Genomic DNA, 23,936 nt, shown 5'->3' with positions numbered 1-23,936 from the left:
ATAGTTCAAGTTCTAGGGCTGAACTGTTGTTTCCATTCATCCATCATGAGTGTCATTTGTGAAATTGTCAACAGGCCTTCCCCCCAAAGCATGGGAAATAAACAGCTGAGTATTTGTACCTCCTTTTTTGTCTGAAAAGCTTTTTTTTCTTTTTGTACGCTGGACCTTGAGAGAGGAACATACCTTCAGAAATGACCAGCGCCCTTCAAATTCTTATCTAAAGGAATCCCACATGAAACCTTGGAGCTCTTACAAAAATTTGGGCTGTCTGTTACTTATCAGTTTTACAAGGACACTAGTCTTTGGCTATTGAGTCCTCATGCAAATTACCCACTCCTTCTCCCCTTCCATTCTCCCTCATTTTCGCAGAAGAAAGACTGACTTCAGTTAGCTCTACGCAGCTCATTTGAAAGAGAAATGTGTGGCTAGCTACAGTCTAGCTTATGATTAGCTACTGAACTTTGAAATCAATGGCTGATTATGTCAGGATGACATACTCTCCAGCAGCCAACTGACCCAGCATACAGGAGGTAGAATCTGTAAATAAAGCAATGTCTTTCTTTATAGAATGCTTAGACTAAGAGTACCTGTTTTAGTCTGTTGTGGCAAAAACAACAAAGAAAGGGGATTCACACGTGCAGGGTTAGGCTGTGCATGTGAAACGCCAGGATCCGCACATATCCCAGTACTGCCCACCCGCCTGACCCAGCTTTTTATCTTGGCCTTTAGCTGAGGTTAAGGGTGCGAGCACATCCTTATCCCCGGCGCTGGGATCGTGTGTGTGCTCGGGCTGCTTGAGGCCAAGCGCACACAGATATGTGCACTCAGAGCACCCGTCTCATGGGCGTATTGTATCCCCCAATGCATCGTGCTCATCATGCAGTGCATTGTGGTACATGGATGCCAGGAGAACAAGTCCTGGCCTCCACTGATCCATGTCTGGGGGTGCAGCGGTACACTGAGGCGCACTGAAGATCCAGCAGAAGATCATAGATGAAACTCTGCCTCCACCCCCAACCATGCTCCCCTTCCGCACAGGGAGTGTGTGAATAGCCTTAGAGTCTTTTAGCACCTTAAAGCCTACCAGTTTTATATGTAAGTTCTTAACGTGCCACACGACTCTATTTTCTTTTTGAATTAATATTGCTTCTTTAGCCCATGAGATCAGAGGCTTCCATGTTATTAATTCTTATTCTTATTTATGATTATGCAGTGCCATTACTGTGCCTGGTACACCGGCAGATTTAAGACTAAGAGACATGGCCCTAGTCTTAAAAACCAAACAGTGTTAGATCTGGGCCTCTTTGGGCAATACTTTTTTGTACTCAGAAATATATTCCTCAAAACCAAATATGCACAGTATGATTTATGAAAAACACACACATACATAAATTGTGAGGTTCACCAGAAAAATGCATGAGAGCCTGATCCTTCTTGGGTTATCTTCTGCATCTGTTTTGCCAATAATATCACCCTGTGTGCTGGTGAACCAAGCTTGCAGTACGTAAGCATTCTCAGAGATGCACCTAGATAATTTTGGAGTCGGGACCTAAAGGCTTTTGGAGGCCCCGCACTCCCATCCACCCAGTATTTTTAACACATTTTTAATGCAACCACACCCCCTGGGAGAGACTAAAAAGGATTTGGGGGCCCCTGGGAGTGTGGAAGCCCTGGACTTTGACTCAGAGGTCCAGGGGTAAGAGCCCCTCTGAGCGTTCTCATGCCTTCTTCTTGCCCCATCTCCCCATCAGCCATTCAGAAACAATGGCCAAGTGGTAAGGAATACTTAAGCACAGCTGCTGCCATGACTGAGTAGCTGGTACCCAAGTTCTCAGCTTCCACTCCTTGCCTTTAGGCAGTGAGTGGATCAGAAGTCTCTGCATTCAGGAGTCGCTTGCTGTCATGCGTGGCAAGTGCAGAACACCTTTGTGGGTCCTGAGATGCTGCATACCCCAAGAGCAGAATACCTGGAGTTGCCTGGCACATTGTTGCAAGTCCAGCACAGCAGGAGCTGGGTAAGGGGACAAAGACATCTACAAAGTAGGGCCACGTATGCTCCCCACTAATGGACAGATTTTTTTCCTTTCAAAGACAGGAGGATTAATATGGGATGGGCACTCCCTAAGACACTGGGGCCAGACCCAAGGTAGGCATTAGATTGTGGGGGGCCCTCAGTCAAAGCCCAGTGCCGGGTCTTCCGATGGTGCACCAGAAGAACTTTGTCCTATCAATCACTGCGTGGCAGAGTAGTCATGCTCCAGATAGATGCTGGCACCCTGCTAGACAGGTAAGCCCTTACAAAGGGGAGGGGGAGGCTTACCTGGGCAGCAGGGCAGCAGTGGTGCAGGGCACTTTGCAGCATTCACATGGACAGCTCTCTTTTAAACAGTGCAATTCTGTCTGCCCCGTCACTTCATCATAGTCCTGCAGCAATAGGATGAGCTCATCACAATGCTGTTTTAAAAAGCTTTTCAGCAGCCAGGGTGGTGAAGCATTTCAGATTGCTGCTACTGCTGCCCAGGCTCTTAACCAAATTAGGCACTGTGCAGGGCTTCAGGACTGGCCCGTGGGCCTTCTGATGATCCTAAGACCCTGACCAGTGCTTGACGTAGCCGACTCCTGATGCCCCACTGATCAGACCATAATATCAGATCACAGTAAACCCCAAATTCCACCATCTAATTAGTTTTCAATGTCAATATCTATTTCTTGCAAAAGTCTTCCAAATGTTTTTAAAATGGTGCTCTAAAAGAAGAATATCGTACTGTGGAGCACAAGGACAATTTACAGCTGGTCCTAAAACATTCTGTAGCAGTACATAGGGTGGCACACACTGTCCATTGCACAAACACAGCATCACAAACCTTGCCCTTATGCCTGTTCTGCATGCAGAAAGACAACTGGAAATCCTCCTTATCCAGCAGGAGACAAGATAAACATCTTTCCAATGTACCAAAGCACAATATTTTAGTGGTGTGGGATTAGAAAAAGCCTAAGGCTGATGTAATAAGGACAGCCAGAAGACTGAGTTACTTTGGCCATTTTGTGAGCAAAACAAAATGCCTAAGAGCTGAGCTGCCTGGAATGTCAAACTTATGAAATTGATGCTTCTGCCAAGAAAAAAACAAGGAGAACCATCTTCCCTATGTATTATTCCATTAACTGTGAGGATGATTGTAATGTGGGCTTTTTAGAATTAACAACAAGGTATGCTGAAGTTGTCCAAGGCAGAGGCGTATCTAGGGGAAATAGTGCCTAGGGCAAACACTGAAATTGCACCCCCTGTCCAAGCATCTGACACCCATCTTTCAGATAACTTTACCATAATATCAGATGAAAAATACAAGTCAAGCTCATTAATCTTTTAATATTTCAAAAACTATTTAGCAGTGGACTTAGCCAGACCAAAAAATGCTGGAAAACTACAAATTTCAGTATGTGGGGGCTCATGAAATACCCAAACACTATGTGGAGATGTACTTGGAAAACTAAACAGAAGTGCCTGTCTAATTCTCTACTATGCACTGTAGCATCACCATTACATAAGTTTTAAAAATCAATGGAGAATTTGACTTTTCCCAGATACTCTGTAAATAATTAAAGGATATGCAGAGTAAACTGTGTCACTGCTTGGAATATATTCTAGTCTTTCAGAAAGACAGTTAAAATGAGAGAAAGAGAGCAAGAAACTCCCAGTGGGCCTTAATATTAAGGGTTTCACACTTTGAATAAACAAACTCTTTGAATAAAGACAAACTCACCATTAATAGCCATATTAGCAAGACATCACATTTAACTCACTTATCACAAGAAGCAAAGTAAGAGCAAATGAATACAATCCTAGCTCTTAAGCGACAGCTCAGTATTCACAAGCCCTGATTCTCTGTACATAGTGCCAATCTGGATATGTGTACAGTGTCTTATATTACATTTTTATTATTATTATTTTTACCCATAGCCCCTTTGGGGGGGCTTCCTAAAGGCTGGGGGGGTTTGCAAAGATTCCCCCTCACCCCGCTGGCCTCTAGGGCCTCGCAGGGACCATTTGAGCATGTGCAGTGGCCGTTTTTAAAAATAATCTTTTTTTAAATTAAAAAAGGCCACTGAAAACAAAATGGCCACCGCACATGCTCAAATGGCCTCTGCAAAGCCTGGCATGACCTAGAGCAGGGATTCTCAACCTTGGGTCCCCAGATGTTGTTGGACTTCAACTCCCATAATCCCCAGCCCCAGCTGCCTTTGGTTGGGGATTATGGGAGTTGAAGTCCAATAACATCTGGGGACCCAAGGTTGAGAATCCCTGACCTAGAGCCTCACAGAGGCCATTTGAGCATGCACAGTGGCCATTTTGTTTTTTGCAGCCATTTTTAAAAAAAATGTTTTTTACAAAATGGCGCCCCCCTTCAAGTGGCGCCCGGGGCACGTGCCCTGCCTGCCCTACCCCTAGATACGCCCCTGGTCCAAGGGTGTCTCTAAGTAATGTTTTCCAACACGTGAAGTTACTTCTTGGAGTGTAGGGTCCAGATTCCATGTCTCTGTTTACAGCACTATTCTGTGTGCCTATTTAGAAGTAACTTTCACTGTGTGTAATAGGGTTTACTCCCACATAAAGTGTACATAGGACTGCAGCCTTAGTACAATAAGTCATAGGAAGCCACATTTTCTCTGCACTCAAACCACATGAATTATTCTCATTTCCACAATAGTCCCTCCTCAACAACTATGTTGGGAAGGACTGTAGCTCAGTAGCAGAGTATATGCTTTGCAGGCAGAAGGTCCCAGGTTCAGTTCCTAATACTTCTATGTAGTGCCAGGAAAGATCCCTACCTGAAATGCTGGAGTGTCAGCACAGACAACAGTGAGCCAGATGGACCAGGAGTCTGATTCAGTACATGACAGCTTCCTATATTACTATTAAGGAGGGTGTTCAGATCATGGTTGTGCTAGTGTGACAGGCACCTCATGGATGTGACATCACTGAGATTGGGAATGTTGCAGTATTTTGATCTGTTCCAATACTCTGCCATTTCAGTTACCTTTCCTTCACACATGTCTCTCCACTGTGAAGAAAAATCCAATAATTGACTAAACCCTTGTAATAAGCCTATCCTCCAACTGCAAGGCTATCTCTGGCCCCTGCCATTATGTGAGTATGGGGACAAAATATCCCTGATGTTTGATGAAGTTAGCTCAAAAGAATATAAGCATTATTCCTGTGCAAACTGGATATTATTTGGAAATTCCCTCACATTAAGGGAAAGTTTTACCTGCAGTGCAGAGAGGTAAAACAGGAGCTGTGTTTCTCTTAAGTCCTTAGGCAAAGTCTTTGTACACAAGATTGAATTTCACTCAAGGAGCTTAATTCTGTAAAGACCTGTGGTCACATATAACAAGGCACAATGAAAGGTTCTGTTGATTTTCTTGATCAGGATGCTGTTATGACTTAAAGTTTCTGTTTTTTTAATGGACATGGAAATATATTTACACGTTTGAGTATAATTAACTTTGTTCTTTCATGAATGTGATCAGCAAGGAGAAATTTCTATAATACTGGTCACTGGACTTATTTAATACTGAATATGCTTGTGGTTTTCCACTGGACTTTGTGTTCTATTTTAGGGCATTATTTTTGGCAAAACAGGGATGCCACTGCTTTAGAGTGTACTTGAAAGCCTTGAACTGTGATAACAGCATATCAGTTGTGTTTTATGACATTTTGAGTTCTCAGCAAATTTGCATGGAGTAAAGCACTGTAAGTAAAAGTACTGAGAAATTGGACAAAATATAGCACTAGTCATCATGAAATGTGTTATGATGCAGACATTCAGACCAAAACATTTCTGAATAGAATCATAGGTTGTAGCCACAGGTTAAAAAGGAAGGCAATTTATTGAATAAGGTGATATTGATTGATTGATTGATTGATTGATTGATTGATTGCAAAGTCAAAGACCTTTTGATGCTGTCAAAAAGATTACAAGGCCCACCCAAATCTTTCAAAAAAATGAGATGTACTGTGGTTGAAATCTGCCTGAAAGTTATGTTCTCAGACCTGGACACATTCCTCCCTGAATCCTAGATAAGTGTGGGCTGGACATGTGGTGATAGCAGCTGATGCAAGCAATTCTCTCATATACTGTTGTAATTCTATTGAGTAAAGGCTTGAGGAAAGAGGTAAAGGTAAAGTAAAGTTGTGCCATTGAGTCAATGTCAACTCCTGGTGACCACAGAGACATGTGGTTTTCTTTGGTGGAATACAGGAGGGGCTTACCATTAGCATCTTCCTATACTGCTGCTGCCTGATATAGGTGTTTCGCATAGTCTGGAGAAACATATCAGCGGGGATTCGAACCAGCAACCTCTTGCTCTCTAAGCAAGTTAATTCCCTGCTGCGCCATTAGGTGGCTTTGAGAAAAGAGGTATGGGTATTTTATTTAGACACAGCAATAGGTAAAAGAGTCACATGGTTGTGTTATTGCTCCTATGCTAAATGCTTAGCTGTCTGTTAGCCAGTCCATTCAGTTAGTGTAGGATGGTTCAGATGATGTTTTGCCCTACATGTCCAAACCATGTGATTAATATGTGACCATGCCATGAGTGTGCACTTCTCCCTCCCAGTGCACTCTTCCTTAATTGCATAGGGGGTTCTTTATCCATCTCGATATGCAATCCAAATAGTTGTATTTGTAGCACATGTAGAAGGGCAATTCATATAAATCACCCACCCATGCGATTAATTAATAGTGCCACAAGCATGCTAGGAGAGAGGGAGGATGTGCACACTCATGGTGCACAATGTCCTCATCACATGAGGAGGGTTGGTTGAAGAATTGTTCAAACTGGCTCTTTGAAAGTTACCCTGGGCAAGATACACCCAGGGGCTATTCTGACGATCACAAAAATTGGGCTAGGAAAGCCTAGCCTGATTTTTGTGGGTTGTCAGAACCACCGGGCTCGTAGCCGAGCCTGGTGGTTCTGGAGCTGCTAACCTGCTCCTGTAGGTTAGCCTGGGTGAGTGAGCGCTCCGCAAACAGCGAGCGCTCCGCAAACCCGGGCTATCTGCTCGTAAGTTGCCATGGTGCAGCTCTGCACTGTGGCTACGCGTGAGTAGACCCCCGGCCAGGAGGCTTAAAAGCAGCCTCTCAGCTCAGGGTCTCCCCAGTATGCCCTGCGCACTCGCGCAGGGCATACTGGGGCTTCCGGGGGCCGCGCGGTCCCCGAGCTCCCCAGCCCCTGCCAGCTCCGTCTCGGAGCAAGCAATCGTGTGGGCGGCCGATCCGGCCACCCAGGGCTCCCTTCCCGCTCACTTCCCCAAACCAGGTCTCACGGATCATGAGACCCAGTCCCCAGAATTAAATACTTGCCCCATGCTTAAATCTCCTTGATTAAATCAGTGGGAGTTACAAGTAATTAACTTTGGCTGGAGTCTATGCATGGATTTAGTGTGCACTGGTTCACTGCAGGCGCGTAACAATGATAGGGCAAGGGGAGACAGTTGTCTGGGGGCCCCACTGCCTGGAGGGGCACCCCAGAGGCACCTCATGTGACTCCCCATTGCCCCCTGCCCAGCCCCATAGCCTCTCAGCCACTTGCCCTCTTCGCCGTCTCTCCTGCTTGTTCTGCTGGCCCACAATCGAAGCAGCAGGCAAGCTGCAAAGAGCTCCTTTTCTCCCGCCTCTCAGCTGATCGGCGGGTGGGCGGGGCTTCCACGGAGGCCTCGTGTAGGCCTCTGTGAAGCCTGAACTCGAGTAGGGCCCAAGCCAGCCAGGAAGGAGGAGGCAGCCAGAGTGTTCTCTGCAGCAGAAGACCCCTTGCTGCACTGCTTAACCCAGACCAGCATTTGCCAGGTAGAGTGTGAACTCCTTTTTGTGGTTACCTTTCCCGTCTCCCCCCCCCCCCCATATATAGGGCTTGGATATGGGGGGGGAGGGACCGAGAAGTCTCTGAATATTTATTTTGAAACAGCTTGGAAATTTTGCTGACTTAAAAAAAACTATCTAAAAAGTCCTGTAAGTGGCTTGTTTCATGGCAGAAAATTGCAAAAACTTCTGGAACAGTATTTTATTAATTTTATTTATTCATTCATTCATTTATAAATGCACTTATGTTCAAGTTGTTTTGCAACCCAGAAGGTCTGAGTGAGAACTGTGAAGCATGTGTGGTGCTTTTATTTTATTTTATTTTTCTTGTGTGTGAACTGCTCCCCAATAACTTGCAGGGACTTCAGGGTAAATCTGGCTAACATGTGAATGCAGCACCTCCATTCCAGAGGAGATGTGTCTTAAAGGGCTTTAAAAGCCTCCTGTGAAAAACCTCCTGCAATCAAACTTGACTGAATTTGTTCAGAATTCTGAGAAAACAAACATAGGCTCACCCTGCATGGTTGAAAGTCTCCTTTGCTAATCTGCAGCGAGGGGCCCATTTTAATAATTCATCTTTCTAGTGTGTTCTAGGCATTAAAAGTAATACAAATGTATAGTACTCAATGTATATCACTATATATTGTGACATGTGCGTGTGTGTATTCAGTGAAATGTATTTGCAGGCAGCATACTTATTTTGGAATATCAGACTTAAATCCTTGGGGGCCTGGGGTGTGCGGAGGCCCTGGACTTTGAGGCGCTGGGGGCCCATTTTAAAATCTTGTCTCTGGGCCCACTCCAACCTTGCTACGCCCCTGGTTCACTGTAAGATCCAATACATGCATCATGTGCAATGCTTTATGCAGAACCCTTGAATAGGGTAAAGGCAAGGTAATGCATGCCAAAGAGCATCAATTTCAGCAGGGGTTTCAGTTTTATAAGTGGTAAGCATATAGCAGCTGAAGTTCATGTGCTTAAGAATTAGAGGCACACTTGCAGTTCTGATGTTTTGCCAAGACAGTGTTCATGCAAGCAAAATGTTGTGGTTCTTTTCCCCTACTAAATTCTCTCACAAAACTTGACATTTACAAATTCTGTGACAGGATACAAGCACTCCTACCTTCTTTGCCATGTCTAACTAAAATTAAATAGAATAAATACATATGGTAAATTTGCCAAGTTCTTTTCAAGACAGTGGTGTTTATTTCCAAATTTTTATTCCTGTTACTAGGATTGCATATACTATTGCTTGCATGAATAATGATCATTTATGTTCTTGGCTCTATAACCTTGGTAGGATTCTTTAATAGGGACAATGCCTTAAGTTGCCATAAAAATTGCCCTGCTGAATCGGATTACCTGAATCCAAGACTAGGCTTTTTCCAAGTTTTTTTGATATTAGAAACTGGGTGATCATCTTAAATTCAGGGTCCTGTGTTAGCAAAACTGCTCCGAGGTGCTTGCTAGACAACTCAACTATGCTTTTGGCTTAAAGTGGGGAAATTCACTTGGATTGGGGAGCTATTTGGCTTCATTATCAATTTAAGCAAGTTTGGTGTATTTGGAAAAATGAGGAGGCATAATTACAGATCCAAAGCTTTTTTAAAGGTTAAAATGGGAATACAGAAGGAAAAAGAAAGTTTGGTTAGGCCAGGCAATATAAACAATTTAGCTAAGGTTCTAAATTAGAGTCTTAGAAAAGGCTTGTTGCAATTTGGCTTGAGTTCCAAATCAGAGTCTGCTTAGAGGCTTGCAATGCAAGAGTGCCTTAAGAGCAGGGAAGAGAGGCAGAAAGAGAAGTGTAATAAGGGCAGAGGGAGGCGAAGAATTAGTTATTAGTGATCCTCCCTAGGCATGTTTCGATGTGTGTTGGCCTGGCAAACGTTTCTCTTTCTGGGATGAAGCATGGAGTAGAAGCGGGAAGAAAGAGTGAGAGGGGCACCAGCAACCACAGCTCGCTTGTGGGACTCAGTAAAGTCCAGGTAAAGTTACAGCAGCATCTTCCAGCAGTCCTGAGTTCTGAAGTCTCTTCTTAGCTTAGCCATTGTGGATGACTAGAGTATTTGTATTCAAAAACGTCCTGAGGAGACATCCTGAGGTGTCCTTGACTCACTCATAAAGCTTCTTCTGTCCTGGAAGGCAAGGAGTTCCTGTGCATAACAAAGGTGTCTATTGATGGCTGAATGCAATCACTCTAAATGTCTCTTGCAGAACAAAGGCAAAAGCAGCTATGCAAATATGGACATGAGCTTGTGAGGTGGGCTAGTGTTTGTTTACCTATCTTGGGCCTCTGGTGTCCTCCAGGTGCAAAGATATGCTCCCATAGTTTGTGAACTTTCGACCTTTCCTTGTCTTCATCAGCCAGTTTATTAACATAGAACAGTTGGGAAATGTGCCACATATCTCCCTCTTGCTTGAGAGCTGTTCAGGTTATTTCTTAAGTGGGGAGACTCCTCCTTTGATTGGATTACTTCCATTTCAATGGGTCTTCACAGCTTTGGCCATACCTCTTTAGTGAGGCACACACAGGCATATCCAGTTTTGGTCAGGCAACTGGACCTAGGGGCACAATATCAGCATAGTCTGTGCTACTGATCTGTTTTAAGCCAAGCCCTCTTGACTGGACAGGGGGCAAAGTTCACAAAGGATCAGGATTCCATAATCCAGTGCCGTAGAGGCATCTGATAGAGGGGTGCTGTGCAGCGCTACAGCAAAACATATCTTTCTGGCAACATCTGTTCCTTTTTTAGTAAATGCAGTTATAACCTGTATTTAACCTCTATTTTTTAAGGTCATCTTAAATTCAGAGCCAACTTAAATTCAGATAAATACAGTAAATATCCAGTATCTTGCTTCACTTTGTGAACCAGATGCCTCTGGAGAGCCAACTACCAGGGCATAAAGGCAACAGCTCTCCTTATGCTATATTCCAGCAAAAGGTATTGAGTGGCATACTGCCTCTGAATACAAAGGATCCACACATAGACTTCACTGAAATGACTTTTCAAACCCCCTGTTAACTAGCTAAAAATGTTCAAGCTATGATGCTTTATTGTCAAAAGGCAAAGCTTACAACAAGAATTTTAGCTGATCATCAGGGACGTAGCTGGGGAGAGGGGGCTTCTGTTTGCCCCTCTCCCCAATGGTCCCTTGGAGTGAGGTAGATAATGAAGAAAATAGGGAGGGGTAGAGCTGGGGGGTCCTCAAGAGCTGGGGGTCCTGGGTTCTTTGAACCCACCTGCTGATCATCTCTGCCCTTTAATTAACGAATTAAGTTTAAATAAGTTTGAATATTACCAAAAGCTCAATATAGATGCCTTTTTGTTATACTAAAGGAAGTGTAAGATAACTTACCAACTTAATAAAAAGAACTGATGCTGTTCATTGTTAGAAAGAAAAGCTACAGCCAATGGAAAGGCCTTTTCCATTGGGATGTTTAATAGGGTTAGGTAGCACATAGTGAGAGAATGGCTGCATCCATCTTTCCCCTGCACTTCCTCCCCAGTACAAACAGGTTTCTACGTGGTGTCATAGGTGTTTTCTGTGGAGACTGCTGAGCTACTTTATGTGCTGGGGTGGGTGGTTGGGGGAAATAACATTTTTGATAGATGCATTTCAAAGGCATGACTAAATAATCATCTTTATTTTGCTATGTAAACTGCTTTTAGAACTTTTGTTTTTTTTAAAGTGTTATATAAATATTAGGGGTAGTTATGCCTTTATTGCATTACCACTGGTCATTAAAAAGCATTACACAAACTTTTAAAAAACCCACTAAAAAACCTTAAATCTACATAGAGATAGATTTAGTAGTATTGTTAGTAGTAGTAGCAGTAGCAGCAGCAGCAGCAGCAGCAATTCTCTAAGACAATTCTCTGACAATTCTCTAAGATTCCTTTATTGGTAATGGAAACTGTAATAGCATTATTTGTATCTGCATTCAGACATTCCCCTTAGGGGGTGGGGCCATTCTGGGAAGAGTATCAGTTTCAAGTTCCCTCCCTAGCATCTCCAAAATAGGGCGGAGAGACTCCTGCCCGCAACCTTGGAGAGGCCACTGCCAGTCTGTGCAGACAATACTGAGCTAGATGGACCAATGGTCCGACTCAGTATAATACGGCTTCCAATGTATGTTCCAATGTAGTGTTGTGTTACCGTATTGCTGTTGCACAAGCACAAAGAAATTGTAACAATATGTTATGCAACAATAGGAACATCTGTTCCATACTAATTGCACAGGAGCATAGGAAGCTGCCTTATACCTAGTCAGATCATTGGTCCATCTAGCTCAGTATTGTCTACACTGACTGGCAGTGGCTCTCCCAAACCTACCTGGGGGATGTCAGGGAGTGAATTTGGGACCTTCTGCATACAATCAGATGCTCTACCATAGATTCTATGGCATCTCCTAAGGTGAATAACTTGCTTTTAGCTGATACATCTGATGAAATTTCTTTAAATGTTGCCAGGTTTTGTTCAAGAGCTAGGAAAGTTCATCAGAAGCTGGTAGCTTCATCAGTTCAAGTTGTTAGTTGGAGAGGCAGTGTTATTATTCATTAAACCTCTAACTCTAACTGTATTATGGATTTAAAATGATTTCCTCCCTTTTGTTTCTCTTATTGGGATTTTGTATAATTTTGTTTTATGTTAGACTTTCTGTTTTCTGATCAATGATCAAAATAAATGATTCATTCCGCTTCATTCATTCATTCAGCATAGGTCACATGTTATCACCCACCCCAAAACAAACCAAGGTCCTGCACAGGAAAGGGGACAATTTAGCTTGCTAACACAAGACAAGCTCTCGTCCCCAAAGTGAAGCTTTCCCCTTCTTAAATACAGAAAGACAATTACACAGGAACATAGGAAGCTGCCTTAGACCGAGTCAGACCATTGGTCCATCTAGCTCAGTATTGTCTACTGACTGGCATTGACCTGACTCTCCAAGGTTTCAGAGAGGAGTCTTTCCCAGCCCTACCTGGAGATGCAAAGGATTGAACCTGGGACCTTCTGCATGCAAAGCAGATGCTCTATGACCGAGCTGCACTAGTGGAAGACATTGACATGGTGCACAACGCATTCTGGAACAGATTATGCAACACATTGCATGTTATCTTGCACAATGCATTGTGCAATCTTGCCTGTATCTCAGAAAAGGTCTTCCACTAGCAGTTTCAAAACAGCACACACCACTGCAACTTTGTGCAGCTCTGCAAGCTTAAGTGTGTGCAATTTCTCTTGTGCTAGTGCAACACTAGTCTGGATGTCAGCCCTTATTGTTATTCTTTGTGGATGGCTGGTCCCACTTTTAATGTTGGAGGCCCCACTTGTACTGCGTCTTGGAGATGTGGGTTTAATCAGTTGCTGTTATTTGTATTGCTACTGCATTTTCGTTGTAATGGTTTTTATCCTTTTGTGAGCTACCTTAGATAACATTATGTGGCAGAAAAGCGACATACAATGTTTGGAAATAAAGTTTATGTACACATTTGCCACCAGGGCGGGGAGGAAGGCAGGCTTTCACCTACCTTCCCCCCAGACAATCAGTGCACTGCCGCACACCCACATAATCTGCACTGCTCTGTGCAGCGCAGATTGCTAGAGTGCAGAATTTGTTTTCCCAGCTTCCAAGAATCCCTCAATGCACCACATAATGAGCACAATGCATAAGGTGATTCCCCCGGGAGTCAGGCACTCCAGGTGCCCTACTCTGTGTATGCTCATGCTACATGCAACCCAAGCATACACTTGACCCCTGTGCCAGGGTTAAGGGTGTGCTTGTGCCCTTAACCCTGGTTAAAGGCTGGGGTAAAAAGTAGGATTAGGCGAGGAAGCAGTGCGGAGATTGGCCTCGATCCCAGTACTGCACACGAGCAGCCTAACCCAGGCTGATCTGCCCTAGCCTGAGTTAGGCCACTTGTGAGAACAGCCTTATAATGTTTTAAAACCTAAATGAAAATGTGTATAAAGGTAGGATGTTGAGTTGCGTGTCAATACTTTTATCAAATTATATCTAGGAGGTGCCTGTTATTCAACAGGCTTGTTCATGTGGTAGAAAGCATGAATTTTTCTCTTTACTAAGCAGGGTCTGTCCTGGTTAGCATTTGAATGGGAGACTACATGTGTGTCACGTAGAAGACTGCCTGGGTTCATAAGGCCCATCAGACCTAGAGCAGATTGTACGGGCACCAGGGAGGGGTGGTCAAATCACCAAGACCCCCTTCCCTGGTTTAAGGCTCAGATTCAGTGGGCCCATAGCTGCACCTGTCCTCCTCGGTAACTGGCCCCTCATTGCCCAACTCTCCCCACACTTGTGGTGTTTCCCCGTTTTCCTGTCCCACACCCTCCATGCCCCAGCAGTCTGTAAGTTATTCCCCTTAGGGGATGAGGCTACTGTGGAAGAACCACCTGCATGCAGAAGGTTCCAAGTTCCTTCCCTGGATCTCCAAGATAGGGCTAAGAGAGACTCCTGCCTGTAGCCTTGGAGAAGCTGTTGCCAATCTGGCTCAGTATAAGGCAGCTTCCTATGTTCACTTGTCCACGCTTGCTGTGAGTGACTCACACTTCTGCTTTCTAGCATTCTACTGTAACATCGAAAGGGGAATTTGTGTGGGGCAGATGATCAAGTTGTATCTATATTTTTAACTTTTGCACATCTCCCACCCAAATTACTCTTCAGACATTTCTGCAGAAGCACGGGTCAGTTACACATGCACTTGGTAGTTGCTGAATCGTTTTAAGCTGCTTTGAAAGCACCACCTTGACTAAGGCACAGAACAGGGGGAGACAAATGTGTGTTTGTTGTATGTACTATCTTAGGAGACACACAGAATAACACAATGTAAGCTCCATTGAGTCTTAGAGTAGCACTATGCATCATGAAACAAAGACAGAGTTCCCAGCCTGTGTTTGCCTCATAACAATAATGTATGAATGTGTGCAAAGGTTTTGCAAAGAAGAATCGGTGGACAGGAGGGAGGTGCTTAACCCTGCTTCTGCCTCCTGATTCACAATAACTTTTTCTACAGCCAACTGTTTACTCCCTAGCCAGCTCCAAGGCCAGAAAAAAACATCACTGGTGGCGGCGGGAACCTGGGGTATGGTGGGAAGAATGGGCAAGAAGAAGTGAGATTTCCAAACAAAAAGGAATTGTTCATATAAGATCACTGTGGCTCGTAACTGAAAAGCATTTGTTTCCCACTAAAATACATAAATATTTTCTCATATGCTACTGTGGGTTTAAAAAAAAGAGAAGAAAAGAAAGTACAAGGAGACTATTGGACAAGATGTAACGTCCATTGTAACATTTTTGCATAGAAAAGGGATCTTAATACATGCTTTATAGTGTAGATTTTAGTTAAATGTCAAATGACTCCTGTAATTTCTTCTGTCCTAGCTGCAAAACTTCAGGATGAGCAGGAACAATCACACAATTCATCCACAGTAAAACGGTTTCATAAAATCCATGAGAGAATCAATATAAAGATATAGATGTTTTATGCAACCTGCACAGCCAGCTGTTTCAGAGCAGCCATGATTACCATATTTACGTACATAAACCCTGCCCAGGGTAAGAGCCTGCAACTGCCTAGAGCCCACAGTTCATTAGCATCATTGTTAAATAACAAGTAGAAAGCCCGTACCCAGCTGCAGAGATGCACCTTCTTCTGCTGCAGAGATAATTGGAGACTCTTCCAATTGCTTGCTGTCAAGATGAGAGGGAAGGTACTTATTTGATCAAGGGCATAGGGACAATGGAGCAAGGGCGCATAGGGACAAAGGAGCTGCCAGACCTTCCTTCCCAGCGCTGGCTATGAGGACACAGGAGGATGAAGCATGACCAGCCTAGATCTGTGTGCCCAGAGGAGGAACAAGACAGCTGCAAGCAGGAGGAATGCTGTCCCAATGGCGGGAGCAGCAGGAAGAGATATGGGGGCAGTGGCAGCAATGGGGGAGAGAAACAGGGAGGTGGAGAGAGAAATTCAGTGATCTGTGTTAACGTATTGCTAGAAAACCCACACTAAGTCCCCACACCCCCTTCTGTTTGCCAAAAAATTGGATAACTTACAGGTTATATATGGTTATGTTAACGGGTATACCCCAATACTTTTCCTGAATAAGTAGCGTCATATTTATATCTTTTAATGAAATGCACTTATACTCATTGTTTATAATTATGCATTACAAGAAGCTCTAATACACTCAGGTAAACAATATTGATAAGCATCACCAAAAATATGAGAAATGTTAGACTCACTTGGATGAGAGATTCAGCTGAAAATCCTCCCAATAACCTATTACTTGCTGATTTCAGTTCCAAAGTGAGCAATTACAGAATAATTCATATGGGAATTTTTTCCTAGTGTATTTTGCTGGTCTCAGAACATCCATTCCATTAAAAAAAAAAGAATGTTTAAATACAGTGTAATCATTTGTAATATGAATGCAATACAGTAATTATTTGTGAACATTCCAGATATTTTATTGAATTCCAATAACATTTTTTGCCAAAATGCAATCATAAAGCAGAGGGTGAGTTATAGAGACGATGATTCATTTATGAGCTATGAAATTTAATTGAAATTCAAAGTTCAACAAAAGACTTTTTTGTATAATTTTATTTAGAATATTTGTATACCACTTTTCAACAACAAAAGTTTTAAAAGTGGATAAAGGAATGAGAAAAAGGTTCTCTCTCCCAAAGGGGCTCACAGTTTAAAAAGAAACACAAGGAACACTATGCTGGGATCAACAGACAATTGCTCCCCCTATGCTAAAGCACCACCACTTAAAAAAATATCCCTTTGTCCTGTTAGCAGGGGCAGTGAGTGCCAATTGCAGGCAATTCTCATGTGAACAGATACACTGAGCCACTAATACATTGTTACTGTTACATTTATTGTGGCTTATTATGCAAAACCTGTATTTTTTATACAAGGAAGGGAACATAAGCACTATTCAGATGATATCACACATACAGTGAATGCACAGTAGGGAGGGGAAGTGGGATCATGGTGGCAAGCCCTGCCTCAGCCTACATGCATTTAATGAATGACTGTACAGTTTGTACATTAAGGACTGTACAGTAAGTTCAGGGAGAAGCTTCCTGTTGTGATCTTGCTCCTTCCTACATGTGCTCTCCATGTCATGATTTCATTTCATTTCATTCTATTTCAGACTGGCTTTAGGGCGGGCCAGTACAGAATTGACAGAGGAAGTGTTACTCTGTTGGTCCTTTTGGACCTTTCAGCAGCTTTTGATATTATCGACCATAGTATCCTTCTGGCACGTCTGAGGGGGTAGGGAGTGAAGGGCACTGCTTTTCAGTGGTTCCGCTCCTACCTTTCGGGCAGATTCTAGATGGTGTCCCTTGGAGACGGCTGTTCTTCAAAATCTGAATTTTTGTATGGTGTCCCTCAGGGCTCCCTATTGTCTCCAACATGATTTTAAAATTTTAAATTGTTGTAATGTTTTAACTTTTTCTGGTATCATTTACTGTATTTTAACTAATGTTTTAATTTTTTCTGTTATTTGTTTTGTTAGCTAATGTTAACTTTCCTGTTGTCATTTATTTTGTTTTGTTTTAAACCGCCCAGAGACACAAGTTTTGGGCGGTATAAAAATATGCTAAATAAATAAATAAATAAATAAATAAATAAAATGATGGCCATCTGAATAGTCTATACTGTAGGCTTTTATCTTCAAAGATGAATGCAGGTATTGCAGAGAATAGCTATCTTTCTAGGACGCAATATTCACAAAAATCATGCAAAGTACAAATTAGATGTATACGATCTAGTAGGGGAGAATGTGTATTTCATCACCATTATTTCGTCCTAGTCCTTTCAATAAATGCAGCCAAATAATTTATGTTTGTCTCACAGGCTTTTTATTTTTATAGCATAAATATTAAACATTCTTCATCTTCACCTATACTTTCTCCCCTTTCCCATATCTCCATTTTAAAAAATATTATGGTAACACTGATTTTTTTAAAAAGTCTTTTTGAATTTAAATAAAAAATTAAATATTATGGATTATAGTGGGTTTCCCCCCACCAAAATAATCTCATATGACAATCTTTTACTTCTAATTTTATGATCTCCAACTAGCTAAGCTCTGCAATGTGTTCAGTTCTCAAGTAATGAATATCTGTGACAATACTAGTCAACTAGCATGAAAACACTGTTTTAACTAGTAGCCACCAGCTCTTTATTATGGAACGTTCTGGACCCTTAAGGCAGGTTCAGACAACTCACCAATTCAGGTTCCTGGGGAGTAGGAACCTAAATACTACAGGAACCTGCATCGCTCCTGGATGCAATGTCCAGTTCCTGAATCTTCCACCCAGCTTCAAATATAGGTTACAAATGGGTGGAGAATTTTGGGCAAATATCAGGTGGAAGGCTCAGGAACCAGAAGTTTACAGGTTTGGACAACATGCCCACTGGAAGCATGCACTCCCTGGGAACCAGAGGTTTCTGGGAACTGGACTTTTGGCAGGTAATCTGAACCTGCCATTAGCCTTCATTAAAAGTTATCTTATATATAAGCTTACATATGCACAGAAGAAGCCCTTTAAACACAAAGGTTCCTTTTTGCTATCATGGCTAATAACCATGATAGCTAATAGCCATTGAGAGTCCTACCATCTGACTATGGGTCATCACCACATCTTGTGGCAATAACTTTCACAAACAACTTACTTGCCTCCCTTCCATTTTTCCAGTGATCACCCATGTCATATTTTGTCTTCACCTGACCCTTCATTCTTGCTTTTACATTACTGCTTAGGCAAGATAAATTCCTCCTGTAAATAAAATACAAAGATATTTACTTGTCCTGACTTCTGCACCCAGTCCTTTTACCTTTCTTTGGCCAAACAGAACACTTCTGGACTGCTGCAGTCATTATGGTGCTAGCAGTTGTCTGTCTTATTGCTTTCATGTGCTCCTCTTTGAATGATGCAACCCCAGTTATGTCTTGTTTCATAAGCACTCAAGGGATTGTTTCTTTTTCTATGTTTGCATAGTATTTAATATAATGGGGCTTTGATAAATGGTATTCTTAGGAAATGGGGAAAAGAATAACAACCAATAATAACAATCAATTCCTAGAAAGGAATTTAAGAACAGAACATGCTAGGCTGTTTTACAATTATTCTGTTTTTAAAAATAAGAGCAGAATCATAATTTCAAATCAGTGATCCAGCCTATATACTGGAGGCTTTGTAGAAACCAGGTATTTGCAGAATAAATCTATAATTCCTTGGATTCATAAACTCTCAAGTAAGTAAAAATCCAAAATTAACCTGGGTTTCCTTTTCTCATTATTAGCAAAGTCTTTGATAGGGTCTCTACCATCCATTAATTTGTTTAACCCCATTTTTGAAATAGCACTTTTGGGTTCTGCAATTTTACATGGCAAATTAATTCCACGCTTTAATGGACTGTTCTATATTATATCAATTGGTTTAGTTTTAAGCTGTTAACATGCATTATTTAGAGTCAACAGATTTTGGTAGATTATGCTACCTAATGCTAATTCTGTGCCATCTGTTGAAACATGCACACAAGGGAGGGGTGAAGGGAGAGAGGGCAACTTGGAAAGGCAACAGTATGGGACTGAGGAGTCACAACAGGGAGAATGAAAATCCACGCTGGTGAACAGTGTAGGAGCTGGGTGACCAGCTTTGAGCAGTTACTTACATGGTTGGAATAGATCAAGTAGATTCTGACTGCTGCTGCCTGTTGCTTCCAACGTCTGATAGTAGTACGTTTCATAGAAGTTGCATGTATTAGTCTCTTCCATATTTTGAGATATGAATGTAACTTCCCGCAGTACTTCCATGTTGTTATAATCCTTGACATGGAAAGCAGAACTGGCAAACTTGCAGGATGTGAACAATTCATCCAAAATTAGGCACTTCTATGTACCATAGATTTTAACTATAAAGTTAACACCCATTGAGATGTGGGACCAAAACATGCTAATATTTGGCTACATCATGTCTGAAATATTTAAGATAATATCCTTCCTTGGACCAAATTTGAAAATTTGAAAACTTTAAAGCTTTAGAGAACATTTGTTCAAGCCAAAACCAAAACAGTTCTAGAAACTTTACATCTTTTTCCCCTCATAAGAAACTCACTTTCTTATGCTACTCACTTTACCTACTTTGTTCCACAGACAGGACAATCATATAGAAATGTAATGCTATTATGTATGAATATATATACACACAGCTCAAAAGAATCTCAATCACCATTGGTGAATCTCAAAGCAGTATAGCGTAGTTGATTAGATGCCAGAGTTTAACCCAGAAGGTCAGTGGTGGGTGATTCAGACATGAACATGCAGAGACTACCTATTAATCGTACTGGTTATGTAAAAAATTATGGTTCCTTCTCAAGATACTGAATTGGTTCTCCATCTTTTAATAGCAGCAAAGTTGGTTACAGGTTTTATATGGAAAAATATGAAGTCACCGTTCATCACATAATGCCTGACAAGGGTTTGGGGCAGGGCATCTATGACCAAGCTAATCAAGATAATGTATATATTCTCAAACAAATAGCAAGAGAAGAGGAAGATGAAGAGGAAGGAGCATCGGTTCACTTACTGTGAAGGCTTCTTCTTCCTGCTGAGTGGGTTATCCTTCCCACGTGCTCCCAGGCAGGACTAACTGAAAATGTTGCAAAGCCCTAAGAGCCCGGGCAGGATAACTCTTCCCAGTTCTTTAGGCCAAATGTGTAATTAGCACTGAACGTTCATAATTCAAACTTTAACACATAAATGCCTTTGACACTGAAAAACATGGAAAAACACAAGACTAAGAAAATCTCATCCAATTAACAGCAACGTTGTACAGGCTATATGAATCACAGTATGCTTAAAATTCCCATAGAGTAGCTTAGAACACTGCCAGGGAGGGCCGAGATGTCCTCAGCTCCAGCAGCAAGAAGAAGCCTTTATGATAAGTGAACCAATGCTCCTTTCCCTGATGCTGGAGCCGAGGCCATCTCTGAGTGGGACATACCACAGCTCTGGCCAAAACACTAGGGGAGGGAGCGTCCTTGCCTATTCTGGGGAAAGAACCTGTTGCAGCACCCTGCGACCGAATGCTGCTTGGGCAGAAGCATACATATCAATTTTGTAATGTCTTTTGAAGGTTGAAGGAGCCTTCCATGTAGCTGCTCTGAAGATTTCCTGTACTGGAGCATTTGCGAAGAATGTGGCAGATGTGGCCACCGCCCTCATGGAATGAGCGAGTAAGTGTTCACGGGAGTGCAGATGCAGAAATTCATATGCTAAGGATATACAGGCCTATATCCATTTAGCAATTGATGCTGAAACCTGGCTACTCATTGATGCTGGTAAGAAACTGATGAACAGAGCCTCTATACACCTAAATTGCTCTGTGTGCTTTAAATACATTTTAAGACATCTTCAAACATCCAATTTGTGCCATGCCTTCTCTCTTGTGTGCACTGGGTTAGGGCAAAAAGATGGCAAAATAACATCCTGTGAATGGTGAAAAAAGGACGACACCTTAGGCTTAAAAAAGGGGTCTGGAATCAGTCATACTGAGTCGGCTGAAAATATGCATAGATTCTTGTGAGTGGACAAGGCATGCAGCTCTGCGTGCAGAAGTTACTGCTATTAAGAAGGCAATTTTGAAAGATAATATTCTCAAAGGTATAGAGCGAATGGGCTCAAACGGAGAAGCTTGCAGTGCTCTAAGCACTGTAGGCAAGTCTCACGATGGGAACCTGTGCACCACCATAAGTGATAAAACTGTTGCTACTCTCAAAAATCTGTTAAGGTGAGGATAGTTGCATACTTCGTCCCTAGTGATTCCTGAGGTTAAGCCTGCTAGGGATGCTGCCTGGCATTTCAATATATTAGCCCTGAGTCCTTTGTCCAATCCCTCCTGGAGGAAAGTTAGAAGGTGTTAAATGCTTCCTCTGTCACGAGGAACTGAATGTCTAGCCAACCAAGGAAGGAAGGCTCTCCATGTGCATTGGTAAATGCACTTAGTAGAGTCTCTTGTAGAAGTTAACATAGTAGCCAATACCCTATAAGTATATCTGTGCTGTCTCAACAGTCCCCGCTCAGTTTCCAGGCAGCTAGCTGTAACCAGCCTGGATCATGATGCTCTACTGGTCCTTGGTGTAATAGGTCTGTAGGTACAGGAAGAAACCATGGTTCTTCTGTGGTTTCAGAAGAACACTCCTGGGCCAGTATGGGGCCACCAGGATTACCTGTGCCCTGAGTGTTCGAACCCTGCGGAGGGAGTGTGTGAGAAGTGGTGTTGGCGGAAATGCATACAGGAGGCCCGGTGGCCCGCCCGACAATAGAGCATCCACTGCCTCCGCCCATGGACATGGAAACTGGGTGAAGAACCTGGGGAGTTGAGTATTGAGAGCTGATACAAACAGGTTGACTTGTGGCCTCCCAAAGTGCTCTGTGATATTCCAGAATACACTGGGATTGAGTGCCCACTGCCTTGGTAGCAGCTGTTCCCGGCTCAGCCAGTCTGCAATAGTATTTATTTATTTATTTATTGTATACATCACCTAATATAGAAATCTCTAGGCAGTGCACAAATTAAAACATAAAATATAATATAAAATATAGAACATTAAATTACGGTCTCCCTGTACACAGCGAGAAGAACCATAATGGAAGCCAGATTGTTTTCTGCCCATTTCATGGTTGATGCCACCTCCACCTGTAGTGATCGTGACCTGGTTCGACCCTGTCTGTTTATGTGGGCCTTCTAGGGATGTGCGGTTCGGTTCGGATTCGGAGGCTCGATCCCGGACCGAATCCGAGCCGGTTCAGATCCAAACCAGTTCGGAAAATCCGAACTGGTTCGGATGTCCCATAGGGTTCCATTGACTGTCTAGAGTGTTTATTTTCAAGTTTCAAGTGTGTCCTCCATTTTGTGGCTCCTTCCTGAAACCTTTGCTCCTGGCATCCATTTTGTGAGGCTATTTTCAGGCATTGCATTGGCTGCGCTATTGATCCTTTGATTGGCCAGAATGAGTCCTTTGCTCTGGTAGGCTGCTTGGCTGTTGTACTGTTGAGAGCTGGCACCCTGTTGGCCGTGGGGGGAGTGCAAAGGTGGGGGCTCCCAAAGGAGGGAATTTCAAAACCTATATAAACCCAAACCTCTTGTCTGGAAACTTCTCTTGACTGCAGTTGTGGGATCATCTCTGAGACTTGCTACTTTCCCTTTGCTGGCTGCTGGTGTCTCTGTGAGTCCTGTCCCTGACTGTGTCCTGTGTCTCTCTGTCTGTGTGCTCTAATCCTTTGACCACCTGCCCCTTGTGACTCTCTGTGTGTCTCTGTCTGTCTCTTGTCTGTACTGTTACTTTACTTTACTTTCTTCTTAATTTTCCCCAAATTTCCCTGTTTCTTTGTCTGTTGCTTTTCTCCCCCTCTCCCCCCCCCCCTTTCCCTTCTCATCCCTTGGGCCTACCCTCCCCCACTCCCACCCACTGCATTCTCATTGCTTTAAAAGTTCTTCTATTTATTATTGCTCTTTGTGTCCTGCCTTGTTTTTGTTCAACTTTTTGATTTTCACATTGCATTCCATTGGTTTTTCATTTATATATTGCTTGCTGGTTTTGCTTAAATTGTAGTAGCATTTTGTTTGTTTCTGCTCCTGCCCTGCGAGTTGGTTCCCTTCCCCCCCCCCCAGAGGATTCTGTTGTTGTTTTTTGTTGTCCCATATAATCAATTTTGGTTCTCTTGTTGGTTGTGTGCTCCTCCATTGCCTTGATATTTGATAATATTGGTTCTGTGTGTTCAGCTTTTTAAGTTGCTCCTTGTTCTGTGTGGTGGCCCCCCTGCTCCTAACTTGCCCCTCCAAGTCCAAACCAAACACACCCCACCCCAACCCATCCAGCCTTCTCCCAATCGCTGCTGCCCAACAGAGTCCAGTTTTTTTTGCTTGCAGTCCCACTTATTTATTTGCTATTATTTGCAGCAATTGTGGTTTCATTGTCTCTGTTTACTTAGTGGCCCCCCTCAGAGTCAGTGTTTGGTTCCCCCTCCCCACACCCC

General features: G+C 42.8%; 1 long non-coding RNA gene across 2 annotated transcripts in view; it reads left to right on the top strand.

Annotated features, from left to right (window-relative positions):
- Positions 1-7,721: 7,721 nt before the first annotated feature.
- The window catches only part of LOC128349261 (uncharacterized), a 31,825-nt gene continuing 15,610 nt past the window's right edge, over positions 7,722-23,936 (top strand). For both annotated transcript variants that reach the window (XR_008318680.1, XR_008318678.1), the window contains exons 1-2: positions 7,722-7,847; positions 21,034-21,133. This is a non-coding gene — a long non-coding RNA (uncharacterized LOC128349261). The remainder of the gene's footprint in view (positions 7,848-21,033; positions 21,134-23,936) is intronic.

This window comes from Hemicordylus capensis, chromosome 1 (assembly GCF_027244095.1).
Source record: "Hemicordylus capensis ecotype Gifberg chromosome 1, rHemCap1.1.pri, whole genome shotgun sequence".
NCBI classification, from domain to species: Eukaryota; Metazoa; Chordata; class Lepidosauria; order Squamata; family Cordylidae; genus Hemicordylus; species Hemicordylus capensis.
Note: the sequence above shows the minus strand (reverse complement) of the source record. Positions and strands in the feature narration are given on the sequence as shown.